The sequence below is a fragment of the Harpia harpyja genome, chromosome 5 (genome assembly GCF_026419915.1).
Source record: "Harpia harpyja isolate bHarHar1 chromosome 5, bHarHar1 primary haplotype, whole genome shotgun sequence".
NCBI lineage: Eukaryota > Metazoa > Chordata > Aves > Accipitriformes > Accipitridae > Harpia > Harpia harpyja.
This window is the reverse complement of record NC_068944.1, coordinates 32,877,298-32,901,132: the sequence shown is the minus strand read 5'-3', so window position 1 is coordinate 32,901,132 and position 23,835 is coordinate 32,877,298. Positions and strand designations below refer to the sequence as shown.

The window sequence follows — 23,835 nt, the reverse complement described above, 5'->3', positions numbered from 1 at the left end:
GTTAGTATTTTAGCAGTTTTAGAAACCCCAGAAGAGAAAGGATGCAGCAGGACAAGGTCCAGAACTTTGTCCGCTGCAATGATGGCTACACAGTCACCATCACCAGACTGAGCAACACCCAGGTATTTCAAAGTTGAACATCCACTTTTTTTTTCTTCTTCTTCTTAGTGTTAAAAAAGCAGCTTATTGTCTGGGTTTTATCTGTTTACAGCTGTGCATCTGTGTATATGTATGACAACAGGAATTCTCAGAGCAAGCCAAACTGAGCAAGATGGATTGGTCTGATGTCTGGTCATCCGTGGGTGTGTCCACACCAGCCCTGCAGTTCAGATCAGTGGTGCGCTTTTGAGGCAAATCTCTCAATCTTCCCTGTGCTTTGGTTTGGATTTTGGAGCAGCCTTCTCAGCTCACATAATGGATTCTTTTTGGATGAAACTAAACCTGAAGATGTGCTCCCACTGCTAAAAGGCATTTGGTCCACCATGACCAGCCTACAGCCCGTCTTGAGTAAAAGCCCACAATGCATATAGCAGGACCAAATCTCCCACACCAACTTTTACTCCGCAGAGCTGCTCCTACCACATCACACTACATGCTAGTACAGACATGACTGTGTCAAAACCATGTTCCTGTTCCTTGGCAAGTTTGTATTCTATATACACAATCCCACCTGCATCCTTTGATAGGTTCATTATCTCAGAAGGATGTATTACTGTGGAAGGCCAAGAAGGCAGAAAGACAGACAAGTTTTCCCAGCTATACAGCAGCACAGACATTTTGAAATGGACTCTGGAATCAATGGCACAAGAAGGAAATCACCAAACTATGATGTTCACGGTACCTAGCAGTGCTAGGCACAGAGATGATCAGATTTTGCTATGCACTGAAGCTCCATATTCCACAACGCTCTCAATGTGAATATGTGTTAATAATGAAGCCCCTACCAGCCTACAACCAGCAATGTTGGCACAAGTCTTCTTGACAGCTGAAGATGTATTAATTTTTTGACATATTGATTACTGGGGCCACAACAGACATACGGGAATCCCGAAGTAGACTAACATCACATTTGACTCACTGTTACGTTGGAAGAGGCAAACCTTGATTTAGTTTAAGTTTTAAATGATAAGTTTGTGACCCAGCTTCTAATTTTGATTACACCATGGAATCATGATGGTAATCAAAAGAAAATAAGGGAAAAAGATTAAAACTCAAAGAGAAGACTTAGAACCAGGAAAACTGAAGAGACTTACTAGGAGTTGAGATGAGGCTGAGAGAGCTGGAGACCTTCACGAAACAATGGTGAGCTATTTTTTCCTTAACCACCTGTTCCATCTTTCTGTCCTCAGTCTGTCTGGATTATTTATTGGTTCAAACAAAATGTGACTGATTTCTATTTGCTGATTCAAACTGCAGTATCAGTACATCAAGTTATCAGTCTACATTCTTGAAATTTATCATTTATATAGAGACACACACATACATGTGTCCACTGTGCATACTCTTTAAAATTTCTCACAAAGGGTTCCTCTAATCTTTACTAAAACAATTGGATTGGCTTAATTGTGCTACTTAGGATACTCAAATTCTGACTAACTAATTTTTAAAATGTCTTATTTTTTACCACTGTAATCTCATCTTTACATAGAAATCAATCTATGATCCACCCTACCCAGCAAACAGTGAAGTAATAAGCAGTACGGTTCGTGAACTGAGTTGCTCTGAACACCAACAGAGACTACTATGGACAAACTGAGCAACAGACAATTAATGATAATGCTATCACGTAAATGATGATAATGATAAAGCAGCTGACTACTCAAGGTTTACCATTAATCTGGCTTTCTTGCTCTTTTTGGGCACCCACTATAATCACAAAGAAGTAGGTTGTCATGATGACCCTAAGTGAAGGTACAAGAAGGGTGTAGGAAATTCCTCAAGATCAAAAGCAAAATTTAAGACAATGACACAATAACAAAAAGTAGCATGACAACTGAAGCATAGACACGAATCGCTGAGATTTCACACAGCTACCAAGACTGTAGTGCAACTAGCAGCAAAACATATCAAATAGTGGAGAGATCAGAAAGCTATGCAAGAACAGGTAGCACAAGGAGACCAAGATATCTGAGAAGGCACAAGCTTACACTGTCACAAGCAGAAAGCTCTTTGCAGGCCATGTCTGTATTAAAGACGGGAACCAGTCTGTGAAGTATGATATTACTAGAAAGGACTCGTGGATTCTACTAGGACAGATTCAATTACAAAAAGCTGACCGTAAAATGAGATGTTCTTACTACGCTGACACATGTCATACCAACATGTTTCCTGGAAAGCTGGACAACATTCATGCATAATTTATGTTTTTTTAAAGTTTGGGGACAGAATCTTCGCAAAAAGGTACATTCTGTGCCTCATCCAAACTAGAAAAGGGTCAAGCAGCAGCGGATTGTATAAGGGGTTATCTGGAGTCAGGCAATCCAGTTGAGGCATGCCCACCCAGGTCAGATGACACATCTATCTAAAGGGGGCACAAGCAAGGCTATTAGTTCATGGCTCTTGTCCTGAATTTACTGACAGGTGGCTAGAAATAATGTAAGGCCTATATCATTTTTCCCAGTATAGTGGTGGGTGCCAGGACACAACCAAAGAAAAGATGCTTATGCAACTCTTTAAAGAGATTATGCAGCTGCTATAAAATCTTAGAGGGAACTGGCAGATACGGGCAGGAGAACAGCTTTCTCTTGCAGACAGGTAGCTGGCAAAGTTAGAGTCATTAGTAAAAGTGGATTTGATTGGGAAATTTTGTGATATATGTGCAGCCTACAATTATTTCTGTCCACAAAAATCATCATCAGCTCTCATGGACTGTATTTCCATTAAGATGACTAAGACTGGGACTTTTTCACAGTGGTGAGCTAATAAATGAGCTCACTGCACATCATGGAAACAGCCTTCTCCTATGTTCCTATACTTCCTGCACAGAAGTATCCTTTTTCTCTTTGCTGTTGTCAGATGAGGACCCTGCTGGACACGTAACATGACTCAGTCCCAGGGCAAAAACTGAGAGGAACAGTTAAACATGATCCACCTACATGAGGGAAACATAATTCCTCAGGGAAGCTGCGCATCAGTTATTCTCAAGCCAGATGCTGTAGGTTTGGTATAAGAGGTGTGGGTTTCATGTGCAAAATGTGCTGGTTTATACTAGAGGTTCAAAAATTATTAGCATTGTGGTTAGAAGTAGTCTGCAGATCATTCACTGTTACATAGTTCACTAGTAAGATGTAAAAAAGGGTTCTAAACATCTCTATATGCAGAGGTACAGAGCTGTGAATGAAGAACAGCCAATATAAAATTTTAGAAATTAGAAGCAAGTGTAAAAGAATTTTCACAAATTTGTATTCCATTTATGACACTCTGTGGGACAGTGCATACATTGGAGATCATCCCAAAGTCCTCAGTGCTTGTTCCACAGAAAAACAATACACACACACAAGAATATGTTAAAAAAATGTACTGAATGTAAAAAAAAAAAAAAAATTGAACTTTGCCCCTGCAATCTAATCACCAAAATTATATTTTGAGAGGTGGTACAGTTCAAAATGACTCCTCCCTCACTCTAGTTTCTGGCTAACATTAGCAGAAAACAGTATAGGGCATTTTCTGTTCAGAAAGAAAGAAAACGCACAGCCAATTAATCATGAAGTGACTGCTAAAAACAAGGGAGGACGAAACCCAAGCACCAGGCTTTTCCAATGATCTTGTAATAGCAGCAATCAAATACCTGGCTACATTTCAGCTCCAACAATTGGAGCTGCAATCCCACCTCAGCAGAAGTGAGAAATACATGCAAGTAGGTGCCAAACGAGTTTCAGTCTCAAATACTTCAGTATCTCCTACCCTGAAAGGCATTTTGAACTGCAGTCCTGGTAAAAGCCTTCATGCATGAACTCCTTAAGGCTGCTTTACAGCAACCCATTTACTGGGGAAACAGAGAAGTGTCTGTATTTTAGCAAAACAACCTGTTTTCCAAGTTCTAAAAATAGAAAATAAAAAAAAATATTAAAAGTGTCTGTCATTTTGAAACCACTTGCAAGCATTTCATCCTAAGCAACACAGCCTCCCTCCTTGCTAAAAATAAAACAGTACATTACAGCAACATTTTTTGCTGGCTTCAGCCAAGGACTTGAAAACCTCCCCTCAGCCCAGACGGGCCGTAAGCTGTGAGTCAGCACTTCTCAGCATTTCTGGAAATTCCTCAGCAGAGCATCCACCCTGTAGCAGGAAGCCGCCTGCCCACTTCAGCTGGTACCAGGAAACAGGCAGGCGGTCACGGGCCTCACCTGAGCTGTGGACACAGCTCAAGAAAACTTCACAGAAACTACCAAATGCTCCCTGTTCCGCCAGCTCCCCCCCCCCCCCGCCCCGAATACACTGCCCAGGGAATAAGCTCGGCTAACTCCTCAGTCAGCAGACAAATACAACTTCATGCAGTGCCAATGAATAGGAACACATAAAATTATTAAAAATTTTTTAAAAAAAATCACGTCAGACGAGGATACTGGCAAGTCTCTATGGTGCAATTTAAATCGTAGGAGCTCTCCTACCCCAATCCTGAGGCAGCTCCGCTCCACCAGCCCCGGGCAGGATCCGTCCCCTGCCTGAGGAAGTCTGAATTCTTGAAAACCAGAGGCATGCCCCACGAGGTAAAGAGGGGGTTCTCCAGTGGGGTATGGAGAAAGTGATTGCTTTCCCCAATCAACGTTATGAAGCAGCCATGGATTTAGGGCATCGCCATGCCTGTGAGTTGAAGGGAGACATGACCGCAGCTCCCTCTCTCCCTCCAGCAGTCCTTGCTTTACACAGAAAATCTTACAACCTGCATACAACAGAGCCTCGCGATGGGAGAAGGATGCACGCCTGCCTACGAGACACCCCAAATCTGCCTGTGTGTGTACAGGCTATGGTGTTGTCAGGTATCTTGTCCCCACCGGGGCACCAAGCAGAAGTCCCCACGGAAGCTCTCGGTGCTCGAATACTCCCAAATGCGTACACCCACCAAGGTGGAGATGCTGCTCTTGAAACCGGGATTTAACATGCACTTGGGTCTGTCTTTAGATATAAAGCAGTTATTTCACAAGTACTGTCTGTGGTGAATGCAGTTCATACATTACTCACCTCAGACTAAGCATCTACTCTTGTTTTGCTTTAAACACACACTCTGACAGGGACATTAAAGAGAGAGTGTTAAGGGAATAGGAAGTACTTTGTGAACAAGAGTAATTGCATGTTCTGACCTCTCCAGCTTACATCATATGCATTATCCAACAACCACAAATCAAGACAGAAACCGAATTTAAAGACATTAATTTTCAGCACAAAACACGTTAAAACTAACAGAAGAACAAGACAAATGTAGACTGTTTTCCTACTTGCTTCTTGCTTTCATATATGTGGCTATTCTCCCAGAAAAATCTTGTCTCTTTTTTTTTTAAATTAACATTTGTATAAAGGAAGCTGCCTAAAGTTGGGTATAAAAAAAAAAAAAAAATGTTTTTCTCAACTGTTTTTAAATACAGAGCAATGAGATTAAAGTGAGGCAGACAGCCAAATACCTCAGCCATCACAGTCATTAATAAACGCATTTAACATTCGTGCAGCTTTCGAATGCAGAACATCTGGTTCCAATTCCCAATCTGGCTTTTAATAAAAGTGCCTCCCCCACAATATTTTTATTATAAAGTGTTCTTTTCCTCCTCGCGCACTCCCCCCCCCCTTTTTTTTTTAATTTTGGGGGTTTTTTTCTTTTTTCTTTTTGGAAGCGGCTGTTCCTTCCTTCTTGCTGGAAGCCACCTGACCACTGCCAGGAAGAGGAATGCAAAACATTCCCAGGAGCAGCTCCTGACGTCAGGGCGGCAGCATTCCTCCTCCTCCTCGTCCTCCTCCCCCTGCTCGCCACGGCCCGCCGCCGCCGCCCGGCCCGTAAAGTCCAGGCCTCGGCCCCGCGCCGAGGCCCTGCCGGCAGCTGCGGCCTGCCCTGAGTCACCCCCCGAGCTCCTCGCCGTTCAAGTGAAGAGGCGGCAACGGCAGCCACCCAGCTTTCGGGCCTGCAAAAACGGGCGTTTATTTAAGAGATTGCGTATTTAAGAGATTACTTGCTTTCCCCACAAATACAGAGCTTAAATAAACCTAGGAAGGGGCGAGGGGGCCCCAGCCAGGCGTCCTTACGTGGGCTCAAGCCACTCCAGAGCCGCTCCACGTACCCCTTCGTCTTGCCCTCAAACAGGAGGTTCTGCTTTGGATAAACTTCAGGTCCCTGGTAGGTTTAAATCTGCTTAGACACTGACTTCTATGATTTTTTCATTTTACTTCTCACTTCTTCACACGAAGGCATGCTGCAGAAGCCTGCCAAGGAAAACAGTGACGCACTGTTGCAGGGTGGTTTGTTTTTTCACTTTTTAAGACATTCCCAAGAGATTGTGACATGATAAGGATACCTAGGCAGGCAGCCTTCATCAGATGCTGCTCTGGAACATGGATCTTCTCAGTTTTTTTTCTCTTCTTATACAATATCTACCTTCTAATGCATAATAAAATGAGACAGGTAGGGTAGGATTTCAACTCTGCACATCTCTTTAATTTCATTTATCAGAACACATTAACAATAAATGGCATTATTTTGTTCTACTCTTAAACTAACTGTTAACTAAAATTATACAAGAGAGATTCTTGCTTGAGTTGCAGTCAGTGAGTTACTCCTTTCAATATGTTTAGTCCAGTTAGTTTGATATTTTTGGGACATAAATTTTTAAAATTCTGTAAAACATCCTGCCTGGAAAAAAAAAAAAATCTCTGTATATTTTAATAAACAACTGTATCAAAGACAGTGAAGAGTAAGAAGAAACAGTAGTGGTTACCAGATCCATGATGAAGCTAAAGGAGAGTTCCCCAATTCTACCACACCAAGGGAGCAGGAAGGTAGGTTAGGGAATATGAAAAAAAAAAAAAGACAATATGGAAGAATCTTCATTTCTAGAGGATGTGAAGAAAGAGCTCTTCAAGAACCACTTTTCCATTTCATGTGTCTCTAATCGTATAACAAAAAGTTTAAAATATATAATTTCATCACTCCAAAACCAACAAAACCCTAATGTGTGGATATTAGTTTAATCATTATTTTCCAGTGAATACAAAGGAAGCCAAAACTCATCTTGAACAGCTAAGGAGTATGACTGGTGGTAGTAAAGTGTTCGCATATATCACTTTCCCCCAAAATATTTACATAATAGATATAAATTTCTCAATGTTGACCTACCACAATGAAAAAATAAAGATCTGGAAACACTAAGCAAGACAGTTGCATCATTTTCAATATTAATCATAATTAATCAGCTATGTGCTTTTAGGGTTATTCTATCTGTTCAGCTGTAGTCTTACGCATCAAGATCCAGATGGCTTCAAAACCTGCAGATCGTCCGTCAGTCCCAGCTCCCTAGCTTCTCACTCCATCCGTCACAATTTAAGAAATAAAAAAATGTTTGGGTTTTCTCCTGATGTAGGGACTTGTTACTAAAAGGTCAAACAAATGTCTACCCTCTGACCAGCCTCATGCCATCTACTACTTTTTTAAGGAAACCTGCTCTCTGAAGAACTGCATGCTAAGTAAACACATTGCTTTCCTGGTAAGAAGCCTGCAAGTGTTGGTTACACCAGCCGGCCACATCTGACCAGCTAGAAAACCCAAACCCACCTTTTTTGCCCTCTTCTCCAGACGTCACTAATATTCAAATGATGTATCATATAAACAAATCAGTATTGTTGGAGAACATGACAACAAGAAGATTCATTCATTTTATTTTATAAAACTTGATGGGGACCTGGAAAAGCACTAGTCAGCTTCCTGCAGCCATTGCAGCCAGTGGCTACTGAAAAAAACAGCTGATCTCTGCTTTTAGATATACATGTATCAATTTAACTGAATTTCATTGATGTCAACAGACAGCCATCAGTATACAGGAGTATTAAAAATAATACCTTTTTTTCATGTTTTGCAACAAAATGAGAGAAAAGGAAAGTGCAAGAAGTTTCTATCACTGAAAAACAGAAGTAGGAGGAAATATAAGAAAAATATTCTATCACCTAAATAAAATAAAAGTAGTGGCTCAGTAGAACTAGTTGGTTTTCTAAGCTAAAAGGCAAAGTGAAGTATGTCCTCAGTACCTTCTAAAATTAAGCACAAGCTAAGGTGGCCTGCAGCCATTGAAGAATATTATACACTTCTTGGTTCTTGACATTTTTTTTCCATTTTCTATTTTTCATTTTACACCACACACAGAGATAGTTATACACAGGGTTTTTTCAGCTATATATTAGGGATTTAAAAGTTCTCCATTTTTTCTTCAGAAATGATTTTTTTTAAAATAAACTTTATCTTATTAAAATGTAAATACATGCAAATCATAGTAGGTCACTTCTCAAAAGTAGACTTTAGAATTTCTGAAAGATTAACATTTTAAAATGTTTGACTATTTAATCCCTAGTATTGAAGTTTGGATGGGGATTACAACAGGCACAGCATACAGAAGTGTTGAGAACTGGGGTGTGTTCTTAAATTCTCCGAAGCTTAAATTCTTTCTCTTCTCCTGTGTTTTAGCTGCTTATTCATTCTATTATTCTTTTATCACCAGCAATAACACTGGGATGCCAAAAGCATGAATGAAGTCACAGTGAGAACTTCCTTCTATGCATGGTACACAGAATTAAGCTTCAGGTGTGTTTCAGGAGGCTGCCTCAGGAACCTGTGACTCACAAGCCTTGTACCAAGAATGCACTGCCATTCAGTCATGGCCAACTTTCTCCTGGCAAAACCTAGCAAGAGATTTGATCTCCATCCATTGATCTCCACTGATGAAGTGGACACTACATTGGAAATTCAGCCTCCAAAGACTACAGATACTTCAATGAAAAGATTATTTTTCACCGAAAGAGTAACACAGAGTAACACAGTGATATATATGTTTGCTACCAATTGGCAGAACCACAGCAGTTTACTTGAGTTCTAGAGGGAGAAGCATCCTTCTTTTCTTGAACTTACAGAAAAGGGATTCAGTCATGAGTACCAAGGTTTAGAAAACAATGGGTGCAGAGAAAAAGAGATCAGAAAAATTGAGTAATACCCAGACATCAGTAAGAAAAATACATCGACTCTCTTCTCCTGGTTACTTTTCTGTACCTTTCTTGCTTACACTGCCATTTGAGTGGATAACTCTTTTTCTCCAAGACTAAAATTTCAGTTGATAACAGTGTGCCCTGTAACACCTGAAATACTTTTAACTGCAAAGGATCAGAAGCAGGGGAAAAAAAAAACAACCTTAACTTCATAGGTTCGCTTTTACATCTGGTAAGCAAAACAGCCCCCCAGACACCAGCTGCTAATGATGCACAGCTCTGTTTACACAGGGCTAAGAGCAGAGCCCTCTGAGAACCAAACGCTCCCTGAGGTTTTGGAAGGCTGTACTGGGAGAACGTAGCAATTTCTTCACAGGTCTTCATCTTCACGTACAACCTACAGAAACTCTGTTTTGAAGTCTGTCCTCCGTACTTTTTTGTAGTATGCTCTCTCTGGTTTTTCTTTTCATGAGTCTCTGTTTTCTGCTGCTGGCTGGACTTGGCAGTGGAAGTGCTGAACAACAGGAGCGGGTCCAGCCCTGTTGCTGACTCAGATCTGAGAGCCTGTGCTCATCAGATTTCACCGCTGCGTTCCAGATTTCGGTACCCCCAAAAATTCAGATACTTATCTAAACAAAACTTCCTGAGGCTGAACTATCCCTAGCCCTAAGACACTTTGAGGTCCGATACACGCTTGAGCAAGAGCCCATCAGCGTGCAGCAGACAGCATGCCAACTGCGCTTAAAGCAATACCTACCTACAGAACTTCAACTTAGTCCGACTGGGTAAATTACCGAGTTAATTGCCTTGGTATTCATATTTACATTCAAAAAAAGGATACACAGATCTGAGGTCAAATCATTACGCTGTTCTATTAAAAACTTTGTTTTAGGCAAATGGACTTCAGAAAACTTCTTTTGTAATGTAAAATGGAACCATCTGTACATAAATTTTGGGAGTTATTTTGATGTTAGGTTTATTGATATAATTATGTCATTACTAAGCTGTTTACTGTTACAGGCTCCTAATAGCTATGAGGGCTTGTTAACAATACTCTGAAATCACAGGGAAGTCTCTTCTTTCCCTTTGGTTTGGAAAGAGAAAACAAAAATTCTAAATGTGTTTATTTCCATGTTTTATATTTGCACGTAGCATCTACTTCCTTTAATGTGAAAATTTTATGAACACGAAGCTTTTGCCTCAATTTGTTTAGCTTTACTGCTTGGACAGCCATATTATTATTGTCACAACAGTATGAGACCACATCACTTAAGCAGTGTTTAAAGAAAGAAAAGTCCTAAGATGAAGTACTTCTTCATATTGACTTTATTCTTAAAGCAATAAGACGACTGCTACTGCAATTACTACAAAAAGAAGTAATTACAAAAATTATGGTGGTAATAACCCACCGTATCTTAAACTGTTTACTTTTTGGAGTTGGAGATTATTGGTTTTCCAGTTTCAGTTTTGAAAAGGAAAAGTCTCCCACACAGCTCAGCAAAACAGATTTCTCAAAGAAAGCTTTCACTGGCTTGTCATTTGATTTGGAGGGACAGAATATAGCAGATTCTGCCAGACAAACTGCTCGAAACCCCAGCTGGCTTCTGAAAGGTAAAGTATCCATACAGCTACGGATTTTGCTACCCAGAAAACAATCTTTGTTTAACAGAGACCAAAGCAATACCAGAAGCCTTCAGCATATATTTAATGCAGTGAGTAACATCCCCAAGAAATACACCAGTCAGGAGGGACACACACACACACACACACACACACACACACGGACGTACACGGACACAACTTTACAGACTGATTATTTAAACTCCTAGAAATTGTACAGCATTAGGCACCTAAACTCTGCCATCCTTCCTTATGAAAAACAACAAGTAACTAGATAAGACATCCAACAAAAATTGTCATCTGTGTTGCAAATAAAGTTAAGTAGGAGGGTGGGGGATTACAAGGTAATGTCATCCTATTTGCACTCTGCTTACCTTAAAGTACATCAAGAATTTGTATTTTTTGCCCCATGTGACCTCCTAAATGGATGAAATCCATTACATCTTGTCAGGCTTGGTAAGGAACACAGAGTGAGAGGTGAACCCAGTAATTAAATGTTGAAAGGTTCCATGATAATTTAAAAATCAATGATGGATTTACTACAGCAGAATCAAGAGACGAGAGTCAAGAGGAAAGGAATGGGATAACATAAACGAAGAACTTGTGTACTTTCCCTGGAGGGTGGAGAATTAGCATTAGACAGTATAAAACATTAAAAATCACAAGACACAAAAGTTTTAGAGAGGCTAATTTTAAGTAGTTAAAAAGATTCAAGGAGTAGGAAAAGGAAAAGGAAAGAAGAAAAGAGAGAAGAGAGAAGAGGAAAGGAAAGGAAAAAGGAAAGGAAAGGAGAAAAACATCCCCACAAACAGGTCTGCTAGGCTTCCAACAGGTTAAAAGCCTGTCACAGCCAGGAGGTAGCTCTTAACAAAACTCGTGGCATCCAGGGAAGTTCTCAGTTTCTCCCCGGCAAGCTCACTTCAAAGCAAAGTTGGTAAGCATCTTGGGAGAGGGGGGCAGAAAATTACAGTGGGTTTCAGAAACATTTACAAGTGTTTTGCAGAAATGAAACTTCAGTTAACGAGATCAGTTTCGCTCTCCGGGTGGAGGATGGCTCGTCAGCATGTAAGGTCAATGACAACCAGTATGCAGAAGTCTTTAAGAGCGTTACACTAAAAATGGCGCACAGCCTTCTTCAGCGTTATGGAGGACAAAGCTGTGTAAACAGTGCAATGAATGTCTCATGCACATCCCTACATTCAGAACAGATAATGTACCGAGTTATTAAAAGTTGTGCAAAAGTAACGGCACACAAACCTAAACAAATCCCCCTTTTGCAGACTCTTACTTCGCGGACATGAAACTTTGACTCCAGAAAAAGTTCTGGACAAATAAGCGCTGAGGTTATCTTGGAGAGATCAGTCACCGGAGACCAGTTTTACCTGGGCTTCTCCTGACAACATTGCCACCTTCTGCAGCTGGCGGGAAGGGCAGGGCGGCGGGCGCGGCGGGAGGCACCGAGCCCGACAGGGGTCCTGCCACCCAGGGACTCGGCCAGCCTTCCCCCACACCTGGGAATTACTACGGAAATGCTATTTAGAAAAGCTTTTGCCCACCACTGCGCTGCGTGAAGTGATTCCTGTTGGCAGGGATTTCTCAAGGAGAAATATATGTCTTTACATAATGTTCACAACGCTACCTGAAACACTCCCGCCCTGCGAGGCTCAGGCCCCGCCTGTGCCCAAGTGCATGCCTGTTCAGTTGGGTCTTCGCTGCCATTGCAAGACCACGCTGTAAACCATATTGCTTAACAACCCTAACTTAAAATATTTTATTTTCAAAGCAAATGATTTAATTGATTCAGTGTACAGCACAGTCCCAAGAACAACTGGTCTGGTACAACCGAGGGACAATGAGCACAGAACACAGAAGGGAAATACAATCAAGGGAAAGCATTCTTCACCACATAGTAAAATAAAGACGGTATTGAGTGCATCGCCAATGTGACTGCTAGTGTCACTTCCAAAATGGTCTAGGAAACTGAGGAAAGCCAAAGCAGAAGTTAAGGGGAGGAGATTACCGCTCTCTCGATGCCCAGACTGAGGACCTCTCATTCCAGACTCCAGCCCTAACGCATTTGATTACGGTCATGCCCATTTTCAGTCAAGAGCGATAACAAACCACATGTGCTACTCTGGCTTCTACATTTTCATAATGTAGGATTTACACATGTCAATATGTGCATTTTATATAAGTTGTAATATCTGATGGCATTCTACAGTAAGGCTGGATTTTGTCTTGCTAGCTTGCAGGGAATATTTTCCTCCAAATTGTCCACAATACATGTATAGTTAATAAAGCAGTAGCATTATGATAGCAGTTAAATAAACAAACTACAACTAATAATAAATCTAATATATTAACTAATAAATTTAGTCCACATTCTGGATGGAAAATGGCTCTACCTAGACATAGCCAAAGTACATCATCCCAGCCAATAATGTGGGATAGGAAATTACTTTTCAAGAAAAGCTTCCAAAAAATCAACACTACAACCAAGTAATACCTATATGAATTTAGAAAATGGGTGTTGAGAGTTTAATCTAAGTAGACATAGAGGGACTTTACATGTAAGATTACATATATTTCCAAATCTCAGACCTCTTCCATGAAGGCAATCTTCAATGTGTAGGGCTTGCCTAAGAAAAAGATTTGTGATCACAGGTAAGGATCCTGACGAATTAACAACTGGAAGACACAGGAAGAGAATACTTTTATATGTAGTCTAATCTAAAAAATAAATAGATCTAAAAGTTGCCTTTTTTTTCCCCCTGAAAAGGTGTCATTTATATTTAGGTTGTGGAAATAATTTCCCCTCCCTTGTTTTCTCCTCTAAGCTGAGCTGGTGCTAAGGGCAATTTCCGGGTAACCAGTAAACCTTAAGGGATTCTACTCCTTCCGAGCAGTAGTCCTCAAAAATTACAGCCATATCTGAAGAGACCAGCAGCCAAAGGCAATTCTCAAGGCTTACGTGGACTGTTCTAGAAGTTGATAATGTGGTATGTTGATGTTTGTTTTCAAAATAGGTTTAGTTTTGAGTATAGCTAGCAAATGGCTCCCTGCTATACAGCAAGATTGGAAAGTGAACTCCTGGAGTCAAATACCTCCCAGCAAAATTAAACAATCACCTCATGCACAACTTCTCAAACCGCAAGACATGAGTGTCAGCCAAAGGAGGCTGCAAAAAGACAAAATACTGGGCAGCTTATTTATTTTTGTGTGAGATGAAGGTAAGAAACATCTGGGAAGATAATAAAGAACTATGCTATTCTATATAAAAAGTTTTCAAATAATTTGAAGACCAACTATGATATAGATATACTGTAAATCTGGGCTCCTTTAAGCCGACAAACCCTGTAAGTTCCAGCAACAGCCCATATCAATAAAATGTATCTCTTCCTCAATCTGTACATTCACAATGCATAAAATAGTACCAGCCCTATTAAATTAGTATTTGTGACAAGCTCAGGGAACCAGAAGACAAGCAGTACTTGCTAAGGCACAAATGTAATGTACAAGTCTTACAGTTGCATTGCCCACGTTTCTCAAAAATGAACCTCAGCTTGGAGCAGTAATTTGTTTCCGGGAAACACAAAAGGCAGACATGCTGTGCCATGCTGGGAAGACAAATGAAAACACAAATACAATCAATGCAATTTATGGTTTTATACTGAATCTAAAGTGTTCTCAAGTTCAGTGCTTTCAGTGTGTTCTAGCATGCAGCATTCTAGAAGATATTCTGCCAGGTTTCTTTGGAGTAGTTAAGTTATGATCTACAATGTCTGTCCCAACAATACTCTGGAGATGGCAAAAGGGGGTATTTCTTCACAGCCTCAGTTCAAATTACAAGGTATTATCTGAAGATGCTGACAGGCTTGGGTTTGCACTAACAGATGTGCTGTGAACAGCAGTAGTCGCTTCAAGGTAAACATGTCTCTTTTACACCTGCCAAGGACCATGGAGACTGACTGTGGACAATCATGCAAAGCCCATCATCATGATCTGCTCTACAACAAACATGTACCACTTATTAAAAAAAAAAAAAAAGTCCAAGACTTAAAAAAGGGGGAGATAAAGAACCATCAAAACCAGAAACATCCACAGAAAAGTGGCTTCTAAACTCTATCAGGGAGAGAGACAACAGATACCATTTCAGGAGTCCAAAGAAGTGAAAGAGAGGGAAAAAAAACCCCAAAAAACCAAAGAAACACGTACACACAAAACCCCCTTCCTACATACTGCCAAGTATGATTTTTTTGGAGCTACATCAGTGATCTGGCTTTCAAAACGCACAGTGCATCCCTCAAAGGTAAAATTAATGGTTGTACACCACTTCTAATGTCATGGATACTGTTCTGATACTTCTGCTGGGAGAAACTTCGTCTGCCAGAAGGCTATACTGGGACAGTAACAAGAGGAATACTTTTTCAAGACATCTCAGGAAGCTGTCAAAGGAGCCTACCACTCAGGGAGAAGTAATACATTGCAATCTGCGTGGTTAATGTTGACTCAGAAGATTGGTAGGAAGAGAAGCTTCATCAAACACACAAAAGGCTGCACTGAATCTTTCACAGCTGAACTGCTTTATATACCAAAGTACATTCTTGCTGCCAAAAATACATAAAACCATGGGCATTTTTTCCATGAGCTTTTACTGAAAGGAAAGCAATCTGCCTGGAAGAAGTAACAGCAAAATTTGTTCTCCCCCTTCCCCCCATGCCCCTGCCCCCCCAGGATAGCAGAGATGTTTTAAATACTGCATTTTGGGTAGCAACATTCCACATTTTTCCAAATATTTGAAAGAAACATTCCCCTTTTGAAATACTTGGGGTTTTAATTATTATTTCTGCTAGGAGTATAGTAATTAATGTTTGCTCACCTACACTTAAATATGACATTCAGGAGGAGGAGTCTGAGAAAGCATACCTTCATGTTGAAGGGAATCACCAGACATGACAATTTCGTAACTCACACTTTATCTCTTTGCCCATACAAATTTGCATAAGGACACAAGCGTGCTTAGCATGAAAACCCACTGTGGTATAAAATATCCAGCATATTCAAAGCCCAACATAACTGCATGTAAAAATCTTACCATAACTACACACCTACCATTACAGTAGCAAATCACACCTGCTAAAGAGAATGGCACTTGACTTTAAAGTTGTTTCACCACAATGAGCTATGGAAATACATTGTATTTCACAAAGTAAGAGTGCTGAACAGCAATCCAACAAGAAGAAATCATTTTTCAAAATGCAAATTTTTAAAAAATATTAGCAGATTACTGATAATCTTAAACATTTAAACAAACCCATTCACACAGTCAGAACTTGCTCTTTAGTGGTTAAACTACTGCAGGAATTTTGGCACATAGTCTTTTTACAAATTAAGTATTGTTTTACACGTCCCAAATGTGTTAGTCATAAACATTAGCAGAGGAATACAAATCACAACTTTTTAATAACCTTGCAGTAATTCTGAACTTTTTCATCTGAACTTATTTAGCTTGTTTTTCCTTCATGACTGGATAAAGCAGACTGCAGGATTTTGTGCAGTGCCAGGTCTTGGCTCCATCAGTTGCTCATTAAACAAGATCTGGAATTTAGCATTGGATTGAATGCACATGGGAACTCATGTGAAGCTGCTCGTATATCATTGATAGCTCCATTGCTAACACAGAGTTTATCCAAGACCGTACATTTTTCGTTGACTTGAACAAAGCTGTTCGCCATCCTCTGGTTTTGACGTCAGTGGACAACTACCCACTAACAGTATCTGTCACTACAAAATGCTTGGAATTTCCTCACTTACAAAAGCTGGAAAGTTTCAAGTACAGACCTTTCATTAAAAAAAAAAAAAGTACACATTATTAGATTTTCAGGATGAGAGTATTTTGTGATTATTAGGAAAGGACATTTTCATTCTCACTGAATATTCTTTCCAGTAACTTAAGAATTCAAATGTAAAAAGCATCACTGACTGTAAGGAATAGATGTTTAAAAACATTATTTTCCTCTTCTGTTCCTAAAACCCATGGACTAAAATGTATGCTAATTCCTTGACACATAAGCACCACAGTGAAGTGATTAAGATTTTTCCCATTAACTGGACACTACAATAATTGCAGTAGGATCAGTGTTGGATGGTATCCAGTATTTAACAAAAATGTAGAAAACCACCACCCCCAGCATAAACCAGGCTATTTACATTCACTGCCTCTTTTCTACACTTCCTTTATTCTTAAAAGTGAAACAGCCCATATTGAAGAAAGTCATCCTGGTGAAGGCACCCTCCAGAACACAGAATTACCTCCCAAGAACAACACAAAATGCTCCTTCTAGGCGAGCTCTGTGCAGGCTGCCTGGGTAGCCCTCGCTGCTCGCGTGAGCCAGGAGCATAACAACTGACTGCATATACCCAATTCAGACATCCATCTGGACAGAGAGACGTATTCTACTCCTGCTGGAGGTTTTTGTGCCGACGACAATGCATTTCAACCTTGATCTAAAAACCAAGCTGCTGCTTCGCAAACACCACTCACTTCTGACCCCTCTGATTTGGCTGAAAGCAAACAATCAACAAAACCCAGCACTTCATTGGTACAATACAGTGGAAAGTCCCCCTTTTCAGCATGTCGAGATACCATCAGCTATTAGCCCAGAGAGAGACAGTCATGTTTAAAAATCCAGTTTTAATCTTCTACAGAACTCTGGATTTACTATCTTGAGGCTCCCATCTTCCCCAAATGTGTTTCCATTCTTTTCTCCATGGAAAACCCCTTTCACAGAGAGCAGTTCTTTCATCTTTGTTTTTCAGGGTACTAATATATTATGTATGACATTCATATAATACATCTATCTATACCATAGTTATAAAGTCTATCTCACTGTAGAAGTGTAATCATGTTACTATGTTTATTAGACATAGCCCATATCCGAAATACCAGGTATCTCTTGCTGCAGGTGGTTTTGACAAATCACAAATGGCATAAATGACTTGTTCTTCTCTTGGAATCAAACATTTGTAATTCTGTATTTTTCCAGTTATGTCATCCACCTATGAAGGAGCATAATTATTCATTTATTTGATTACTAAGAAATGGTATTATTTCAATTTTCTACATGCAAGGTGAACAAACACAAATAATACTAATGGCTTAATCTCTCTAGTTCTAGAGACATAAAATAGGATATACCTGAGCAGCTCTACAGATACAACCTTCTCCCTTTACGTGAGGGGATGGACAAAAAAATCAAATTTATTTTTAAAAATAGAAAAATGAGTAAAATCCTAAGGATTTCTCTGTCAAAATGGATAAAGCAACAGAAGTATTGAAGAAATTACATTAAAAGCTGTTAGAGAAAACTTTCAGTTCACAAAAAGTATATGTATTCCTATTTTCAATAAACAACTCACCTCTTTTGAAGTGAATGCACTAAGAAAGGAATATCCTAACAAAAAAAAATATAAACACTTGCAAGAAACCTGCAGCTGCTTCAGCTTCTTCTGAAAGGAGCTTCAATTTTCACAACTGCATGATCTCTGAGAAACAATTCAAAGCAGATGATATGATCTGATCTTTGGCTCCAAGGCCATTCCTGTATGTACTTTAGAAATAGTGCCCACACTGGCTTTACAGCTCTTAAGTTTTGTAGAATTTTATCTCCTGAGTGAGCCTCGTCCTTCTTATCAGGGTTTTCCCACTCTGCTATTGTAACATCTTCAAAGAAAGAATGCAAAGGCAGAGCTAACGTCTTTCCAAGGGGAGCAAATCTGACTGGTGATCTTTTTTCCCCCCCTTCCATCCGTTTGAATATTCATATGCGTATGTATATATATATTTATTTATAAATGCTTAGATTTCATGAAAGGAAGATGTGAACATAGATCATTTTTGTCCAACTGATCAATCAAGCATTCAAAGAAGCTGCCTCTCTGTGGAGTAAGTAGAGCAACTGAATTTATGTGAAAGATGTTCCATACATGTCTTGAATTCGTATTTGTATTTTACCTTTATGGAATGAGAAAATTTTAAAGGATATAGATGCTTTCCTTCTTACAGAGCAGCAATAGGTCGTTTCTGCATTTCATTAATACATGAAGCCCAAGATCCTACTTTTTTCACATGATCTTTCTTGTTGTAGGGAGGTGTTCTGTAACAATATTCTTAAATGCTTTCCTTGACTGGTGAGAGCAACAGTGATAAAAAGTCTCTGTCTTCATAAAATGGAAGGCAAACCCTCTTTAACACCAGTCACACTAGTTCAGAACACCTATTTCATGTTAGCTCCCTGTGTTGGTACTCTTATTGCTCACCAAGATTATGTAAGGCCATGCAAGATAAGACAGTGTATTAAGTAAGACAATGCAAAAATCACAGTAACATATCCATTTATTTTAAGTCCTGTTGTTGAGCCAACAAGCATATCCAGGGTAATTCTAAGCTAGAAGAATACATAAGTCCACAAAGCTAGATTGCTTCCTGTACATAAACTTGTTCAGAGCTTGCTTGCATATTTCTACAGCAACTTCCACCACTGGCCCACCTTAAAGGACTTGAGATACAAGGTTTCATCACTGTGTATCAACTGATCTGCAGCAAAGTTTTGTATGAGCTCTTCTTGGCAGTAAATAATTCAAACTCTTCTAAACCTCTTTCATTAAGGAGAGACCGAATCCAGTATAACGCAAGTAGAAATGGGAAGTCTACATTAAACACTTTCACCAGGCACTAGAACACTTTCCAAGCTGAGTAATTATGATTCCCTGTGGTTTCATAGGTTAAGAGAAACTAAATAACAACTTTGAAGTTGCTTGTTGATGTCACAGAGTTGTGTTTTATATACTTACCATATTGGGTTCCTAAAATAAACTCTCTTTTTGTTTTTTTTAAGCACAGAGAAGTTGCATAGGAAATAACGGCTACCCAGCCAAGGATCCTGTCTTCTGCAGGGCATAACAGCCAATGTTTACAGGCAACGTAAGAACAGAACACAAAGTGGTTCTGTCCCCTTCATACCGTCCCAGCCCTCCAGTCATCAGCAGCATGTGAACCTCCTGAACTAGAGGTTTCATACCAGACCATCACATTCAGTAGGTAGGGACTGATCTCTGAGCCTGTCCAAATCAAATGTGACCTGTGGTTTATATTGCTATTGCCAACAACTGTATTAGTATCAACATACTTCTAGTAGTTTAACTTCAGAAATACATAAAAAAAAAATTTCAAAGTTGTTAAATTTAATGGCAAGGAAAAGGATTCAAATCTGCATCATTTTCTTCAGGTTAATTTATCTTGAATATTCAACTGCAGGCATAACTATGAGCAGGAAGCAGGAGTATCTGAAGGAAACTGTCTATTCTCAAAGCCCTGCTGACAGCAGAAAAATGAATCCTGAAGTCTCTAAAAATATCAACTCCTATCACTTTCTGTTAGGTATGATAAATTATTTCTATCATTTTTACAATTAAACAAACAAGAAAAACCCAGGTAAGTTGAAGCCACAAAATCACCACCAGTAGAACCGGGAAGCCTTTGTTCCCATTCTCTCATGTCTTTGCAGTATCAAGCAGTCTTCACTTTTTGCTGGATATGTATTTCTGCAAAATGAATAAAGAGTTAGTAATCGATTTAATTACAGTCAGTAATGAGCTTTTCCTTTTCCAGCTGTTCAAAACACTTAATGATTCAGATTCAGTTTGTGTTTATCCAAGAAATTGCTCAGGTACTGCAAAGACAACCGAAGGCAAGCCTACGCAGGCAGGGGCAGGCAGGGCTGAGTTCTTTTGCCTGTTGTGTTCCCAGCTGGCCAGACACAAACCAGCTCCAGCCCAAAACACGCAACCGTTTTCATGTGATGTGTCCAAGTTAATAGGCTTTATTTAGATACAACACTGCAATAATACTTCTATATAGCTCAGAGCAGGCTCCCATCAGACGGCTCAGAGGCCAGGCAGCTGAGCTCCTTCCTCCACCAGACATGCTGGTTTGAAAATGTTAATCAGCCTATCGGGGTTGCTTTCGCTATAGCAAGTGACAGTTCTCACATGAAATCCCTTTCATTCAAGACTGTAAATATATACCTTAAGACACTAGACCCAAAGAAATCCATATCCACTTATAAAGAAATCAGGGCTTAGTCTTGCAAATTCTTACTCTGACAAAAAGCTCCTCTGAAAGTTGGTGAGACCACTCTCATGAGCAATGCCCAGGTTGATAAGATTCTTATAACCGGCCTCCTGTCAGTGTTTTATTTTTTAAATTAAATTGCTTGTACTTTAGTGCTGAAGTATCATGGGATTCTGTATGCAAACAAATACCAACAAATATATCAACAAATCTCTAAACACTGTTTCCCAAAGTATTTATGCAAGCCAGAGACGTTTCACATACCAAGCTGTGCACTGAGTTCACAACACATACAAATACAGTTACAAAAGCAAAGTCTAATTTTACAAAGGCTCCAACGATGCATTCAAATTTTGCTCACTAATCGTCCCATACAGAAGCCAGCAGCCTGTTTGTCTGCATCTTACCTACTCACTCAGCTGCCTGGACAGAAAGCAAAAACCAAAGTCAGAACATAATTCTGGGGTGTTATTTTAAAGATACTGAGAAATTCTACTCTCAGGACGTTACTTTACAGCAGCAGAAGCAGTTCACTTATAAATCACTCCATCTCATCCCATTCTGCCTTACCATACAAGTATCTCAAAATGCAGGACAACAATGCATAGTGTGCTGTGTGTCCCAAGTACACACGGGTCATTCAAGGATCGTCTCCCTTTGCATCTACTTCTTTTTTTGTTCCCTTTTGCTTCTGACTGGTGATACCAGTAAGATACATAAATATGCTTATTTCACCATGTCAGGGTTAGTTTTAGTTAATTTGTTTTTACGCTAGTCACACATTTGAATTGACAGGAAGGCATTTTATCACAAACAGTATTCGTTTTTAAAGACAAAAGTACAAATTCAATGCGGAGTAAGAGAAACTACATTTCATCATTCAGAGCTCTCAAGTAAGAGTTTAACAGAATAGAAGCTTGGAAATGCGACAGAGGAAACTTCCATTAAGTGTACAAGTCCAATTTCCAATTAATGTAAACTAAAAGTGCCAAATAATAATCTAAAACAAAAACGTCCCTCATCCTCCCCCCTCCCTGCCTCCAGTAAGTTTAGTTTAACAGTATCTAGCCCAACTTCTTTTGACTTCTGGTTGAGTAAACAAGGAGACGATGACATTAAGATAATTCCAAAATGATAGAAAATAGGACTAGAGATGAGATATAATGCAATTTTGCCACTATTGACTAATGTCTTTATAAAGAGCCTTAAGAGCCACATAGGTAAGGAGAGCAACTCTGACAACGCACACATATCCCCTGCCCAAACATTCTGGTTTTATGAAATAACTTTTTGGTTACATGAAAAGTGCATTCTACTAAAATAAAAAACAAAAGCAAATAAAAAGTGATATTTCTGGGAAGAGAGACAGCTATGAAGTTTTCTCAAGAAATCTCAGTTTACATATATATAGGAATGAGTTTTATCCAGAACATCTTAGAATTTAAACAAATGAGAAGACTACACTAGTACAGTTACAGATGCTTGTAGTCTGGAAAGGATCATATCAGTGCAGAGTTACATCTTCCCAGAGCAGACATGGAACAAGCTGGAGCAGTCTGGAACTTACACATGCTAAGCATACTGACAGTAACCATTCAGGATAAGAAAAAAAAAGTTGAATCATACCCTAACTAAAACAGTTTTGCTGGTACAAAAATCTTTGTGTAGGTTAGGGTCTATACAGAAAGATACAGCAGCATAAATGCAATGCCTTGTGGTTTAAAAACAACAGAGGAAACCCAAAGAGAAAAACAGAGCTAAGATGGAAGTTTGTAGGAAAGAGAAACAAGAAGAAAACAGGGGGAAACAAAAGCAAATGTGAAGCATGAAAAGAAGCTTTTTGAAGGAAAATGTAAACAAGAACAAATATTAGTACCTTAAGGGTGGGAGGAAGAAAAAAAAAAACCAGTGACTTACTTCATATCAGACTAGGACTTAATTAATATTCAACTGTATTTCCCTTAGCTGCCAATCTATTTACATCTACACTATCAATAGTTGTATCTGTAGCCACAATAAAGCACAATTAAGTATCCTCCCTTAATTTTTGAATCGCCTCCAGAAAGAGTTAAACAACACTTTAGAAGCGAAAGATTACAAACTGGGGAACCCCGAAAAGATTTGCAGCTATCAATGAAGATAACCAGATATGGACCTTTGCAAAACAGGAAAAAGTATTTTGCAAAAGGATTTGGTCAAATGCTAGAGGCAGGATTCTACTGCAGCTGGAGGCTAAAACTCAGGTAATGAATGCTGAAATACATAAGAAGAAAGTATTTCCTCTTTTATAATTTGGGTGGAGAAGAGTGAAAAGAGGAGTAATATTCCCACTTCAAAGTTCTCTTTAATTTTTATGAAGAGTAGACCTTCCAACCTACAGTCACCAACAACTAGCTGCTTTACTAGAAATCTCATCACTTTATGCTACCCCTTAAAATCAGGAAAGAAATCCAATTCAGAAAAAATTACAAATGTAGACCAAACATTTTAAAAAATTCCAGAAAGGGTTGCACTGAAGAGGGATTTGGGGAACTGAAGACAGTGAGAGCAGCAGCAGCAGCAATGCAGAACTACCAAAAAGGTGTCTACTGATTCCTTAAGAATAGTGTGAATCTCTCTTTTCTTGTTTTTTTTTTTCCCTATTTTTTTAGCTGCATGTTGTTTTTGCTGAATACTATACAGTTAATACAGACTTTTCCACTGAAACTTTATACCCATACTCACAGCAACAGATGAGCATTCCTGAACTACTTTGCTACCAGAAAGTATGCACTTTATTGGCCTTATCATTGATAAGACATTGCTCAGGCCTTTCTATCCCTCTAAACATGAAAATATTAAGCGAAAACAAAACTGAGGCCCTGAGCAACACTAGAGGCATTATGATACACATTTAGTTGTTATCTGAGCTA

The 23,835-nt window shown here is 39.4% G+C and overlaps 1 protein-coding gene across 2 annotated transcripts in view; it reads right to left on the bottom strand.

Moving 5' to 3' along the window:
- SPIDR (scaffold protein involved in DNA repair) overlaps positions 1–23,835 on the bottom strand; it is a 201,163-nt gene that overhangs the window by 102,786 nt on the left and 74,542 nt on the right. The gene's annotated exons all lie outside the window — the stretch shown is intronic.